Below are 4912 nucleotides of genomic sequence, written 5' to 3' on the forward strand. Positions count from 1 at the left end.
CCACACCCTCTCCCACCGCCTGTAGAGTGACATTTCCAGTGTCGCTCCACAAGCGGTGGGAGAGCATGTCAGGCCTTTATCCACCACACCCTCTCCCACCGCCTGTAGAGCGACATTTCCAGTGTCGCTCCACAAGCGGTGGGAGAGCATGTCAGGCCTTTATCCACCACACCCTCTCCCACCGCCTGTAGAGCGACATTTCCAGTGTCGCTCCACAAGCGGTGGGAGAGCATGTCAGGCCTTTATCCACCACCCTCTCCCACCGCCATTTCCAGTGTCGCTCCACAAGCGGTGGGAGAGCATGTCAGGCCTTTATCCACCACACCCTCTCCCACCGCCTGTAGAGTGACATTTCCAGTGTCGCTCCACAAGCGGTGGGAGAGCATGTCAGGCCTTTATCCACCACACCCTCTCCCACCGCCTGTAGAGCGACATTTCCAGTGTCGCTCCACAAGCGGTGGGAGAGCATGTCAGGCCTTTATCCACCACACCCTCTCCCACCGCCTGTAGAGCGACATTTCCAGTGTCGCTCCACAAGCGGTGGGAGAGCATGTCAGGCCTTTATCCACCACACCCTCTCCCACCGCCTGTAGAGTGACATTTCCAGTGTCGCTCCACAAGCGGTGGGAGAGCATGTCAGGCCTTTATCCACCACACCCTCTCCCACCGCCTGTAGAGCGACAGTTCCAGTGTCGCTCCACAAGCGGTGGGAGAGCATGTCAGGCCTTTATCCACCACACCCTCTCCCACCGCCTGTAGAGCGACATTTCCAGTGTCGCTCCACAAGCGGTGGGAGAGCATGTCAGGCCTTTATCCACCACACCCTCTCCCACCGCCTGTAGAGCGACATTTACAGTGTCGCTCCACAAGCGGTGGGAGAGCATGTCAGGCCTTTATCCACCACACCCTCTCCCACCGCCTGTAGAGTGACATTTCCAGTGTCGCTCCACAAGCGGTGGGAGAGCATGTCAGGCCTTTATCCACCACACCCTCTCCCACCGCCTGTAGAGCGACAGTTCCAGTGTCGCTCCACAAGCGGTGGGAGAGCATGTCAGGCCTTTATCCACCACACCCTCTCCCACCGCCTGTAGAGCGACATTTCCAGTGTCGCTCCACAAGCGGTGGGAGAGCATGTCAGGCCTTTATCCACCACACCCTCTCCCACCGCCTGTAGAGCGACATTTCCAGTGTCGCTCCACAAGCGGTGGGAGAGCATGTCAGGCCTTTATTTTTAGATAAGTAAAAAAAAACACAAGGACACATAAAAACTTTGAATAGAATTTTACTGAATTTTATAAAATAATAATATATATAAATAAAATAATATTAATATAAAATTTCAAACAACAAAAATTACAAATCCTGATATTTAGGATTTGGAGGAGGAGGTTGGGGGGTGGAAGGCAGTGCACGGCTTGATCCCTCTCCACCGTCGTATGTTCTGGTGGACTCTGAAATGTGTGATGTGGGAGGAGAGACAGTGGGAGTATGCAAACGGGATGGGGGATTGGGTGAAGGAGTTGTCCGAGCCAGCGAAGAAGGAGTGGTGAAAGAAGATTGTTGAAAAAAGTTAGGAGGAGAGAGAGAAGAGTGGAGAAAAGGCTCGGGGGTTGTAGAATGGGGAGGTGGTTGAGGTGGACGGGTTGGAGTTTGCGGAGGTTGGAAGGGGTGAGAAGGTTGGAAGTGGTGAGGAGGTTGTGGTGGGGGATAGGAATGGGAGGGGGGATAGGAATAGGAGGGGGGATAGGATGGTGGTTGGGGGAAGGAAGTTGTGCGGTGTCTCAAATCCCACACCGCATCCTCCACCCTGCGTCTGAACTCCAACACCTGGTCGGGCGTGAAGTCCGCCACCAGCTGATTAACTGACGGCCAATAGGGTTGTAGCGGGCCCGGCTGAGAAAACTGCGCCACACACTCCCGCAGACTTCTCAGCTCGGCCTCCATGGCTACAATCCTATTGCTGTAACCACACAAGGTCTCATACAAGAGCCTTGTGAGGTCTTCATAATCAGCTTGGCGGCTTCTACCGGCCCTCTGGCGACGCATCAACGCCTCAAAAAGTGGCGCCATAACGGCCATTGTTGCGTCACCAGAGGGCACCAGTAGAGGACGATTTGGGTCCTGACCAGGTGCTGGAAGAGGTTGAGAGGGATCCGCGGGAGGCAGCTCAGCAGGGACCGCCTCTTGATGACTTTCACAAGGAGGTTCAAGCGCCCGAGTACTGCTAGTAGTTCTGTAAAAAAAACAAAAAAGAAAAATTAGCATGTATTTAAAATTGATTTCAACATTTTAACATTTTTTTGGGAAATTTTTTACTTACGTTCGCAGTTCTAGGGTTCTACGTAGGAAGACTAGGGCAGCCGCATAGCGGTACGGCTGCCGGCGGGTTCCGCCAGACCCACTCGGGCGATTGACCTCCTCATTATAATCTTTCTTATAGCGGTCCCTTATTGAGCGCCATCGCACCATGACTGCCGTCTCTGAAAAATATAAAAATAAACATTACTCTCAAATTACTGGCATTACCAAACTGCAGCCCTACAGCTGTTGCAAAACTACTACTCCCAACATGCCTGGATAGGGCATGATGGGAGTTGTAGTTTTGCCACAGCTGGAGGGCCGCAGTTTGGACATGACAGATAACTAATCAATTTAAAAAATGTAAGGCTACTTACTGCAATCTTCCTGTTAGCCTTCACTGAGGTCGTCCCAATCCGGCACTATTTTGCAACAAATCTCCATCCACAGACTCCGGGTCAGGTGATGATCTGCATGTCGGCGGTCGGTATGGTCCCAGAGTGGGACGCGTCCCTCCACCAGATGGATGAGGAGTTCATTGTCAATATAGAAACCGGATAATTCCTCCTCATCCATTCTGGCAGAGGCCCTTGAACCCTAAAAAAATGAGAAAATAATTTATTAATTTTAAAAAATAATTTAATAATTACACATATGATATAACAAGATTCAATACTGAGAAATACTCACACGTCCCCGACCGCCGCGTGCTCCCTGGCGCCTTGTGGGTGGTTGCTGATGACCTCTTGAGGCAACAGTAGGATTAGACTAAAATAAAAGAATATCAAACTTAATTTCCAAAAATTTACCGAATTCAAAAAAAAAAACAACAATACATTTCAAAAAAAATAAAAAATACTGATTCATGGTGTCCACCCCCGACTTCCTCCTCTCCCGCTGTCGGAGCAGGGCCGGAATACGTCTCCTCCGTTGACGATTGCTGTAAAAGAAAAAAAATATTAATATTTGGGACATGGATGTGATAATAAAAAAAAACTTTTAAACCTGACATACCGTTTCCAAGCGAACTCGTTGGCTTGGAGGAGAGTTCCCGGACTCACTTGAATAGCCTATTGAAACAATCAAAATTAATTGGTTAATTATTTTTAAATCATTCAAAAAATTCCCTCAAAAATTATACTTACTGGACATTTTTTTCAAAAGTCTTAAGATCACGGCTGTCTCCCAAAAAATATAAGCTAAGAAAAATGAGAACAAAAAGATGAAAGTTAACACATTAATATTAAACAACAGTACCAACCAGGGGACTACTACCCCCAACATCCACCATGCAGTCACCCCAGCCAGCTGCAGTCCCAAAGAAATAGCACTTGGGCCTAAAGCTGGGGTGACTGCATGGTGGGTGCTGGGGGCAGCATTTTCCAGGGGACTACTACCCCCAACATCCACCATGCAGTCACCCCAGCCAGCTGCAGTCCCAAAGAAATAGCACTTGGGCCTAAAGCTGGGGTGACTGCATGGTGGGTGCTGGGGGCAGCATTTTCCAGGGGACTACTACCCCCAACATCCACCATGCAGTCACCCCAGCCAGCTACAGTCCCAAAGAAATAGCACTTGGGCCTGAAGCTGGGGTGACTGCATGGTGGGTGCTGGGGGCAGCATTCCCCAGGGGACTACTACCCCCAACATCCACCATGCAGTCACCCCAGCCAGCTGCAGTCCCAAAGAAATAGCACTTGGGCCTGAAGCTGGGGTGACTGCATGGTGGGTGCTGGGGGCAGCATTTTCCAGGGGACTACTACCCCCCGAAATTCATTAGCTGCCTCCTACATGCATCTACTATGTCTAGGACATAGTAGATGCATGTATTTAATGTTTTTTAAAGACAAAACACACACTGAACACTCACCTCCAGGAGCTGATGACACCACCTGTCCTCTCCCGCGCGGGTTGTCTGGGGAAGTTCGCGCCAGCCAAGACCTTCCTACTTCCTGGCGCAGACGCAACTTTCGGATCCGTCGTTGCGTCGTAACAACTGAAGATGTTAGGACGGATCCGGAATAATACATTTCAATGGGCTATTATTCCGGATCCGTCGATGCGGCAAGTGTTCCGGATTTTTGGCCGGAGCAAAAAGCGCAGCATGCTGCGGTATTTTCTCCGGCCAAAAAACGTTCCGTACCGGAACTGAAGACATCCTGATGCATCCTGAACGGATTTCTCTCCATTCAGAATGCATTAGGATAATCCTGATCAGGATTCTTCCGGCATAGAGCCCCGACGACGGAACTCTATGCCGGAACACAACAACGCAAGTGTGAAAGAGCCCTAAGTAAACTAAGTAAAACCATATTTTGCCACATTCTGGTCACTTCTCCAAGTAAGGCTAAGCAAGAAACGTTACATTGTAATAGCAGAAGCTATTGAAAACCAACATGAAAATAAAATTCAGGAGACTACAATTTTTTTTTAATATTTTGGTCAGTATCTCAACTAACTTTATGAGGAACCTAAAGTCATTCATTTGTAAAGCATATCCCAAAATTAAGTCTTCTATAGCACTCAATTGCTTTCTATCTTCATCAAAAATTCCTTACACACACTGAAATTGTGCTTTGGGCCCCTGTCCAGATAAAAACTAAATGACAGACTA

General features: G+C 49.1%; 1 long non-coding RNA gene across 1 annotated transcript; it reads right to left on the reverse strand.

The window, feature by feature from the left end:
* Positions 1-3160: 3160 nt before the first annotated feature.
* LOC120979194 lies at positions 3161-3455 on the reverse strand. The gene is made up of 3 exons (XR_005774254.1): positions 3444-3455; positions 3313-3368; positions 3161-3238 (listed from the first exon to the last, which is right to left on the reverse strand). It is a non-coding gene; the product is annotated as an uncharacterized LOC120979194 (long non-coding RNA).
* Between the last annotated feature and the right edge of the window lie 1457 nt (positions 3456-4912).

Source organism: Bufo bufo, chromosome 9, assembly GCF_905171765.1.
Source record: "Bufo bufo chromosome 9, aBufBuf1.1, whole genome shotgun sequence".
Lineage (NCBI taxonomy): Eukaryota > Metazoa > Chordata > Amphibia > Anura > Bufonidae > Bufo > Bufo bufo.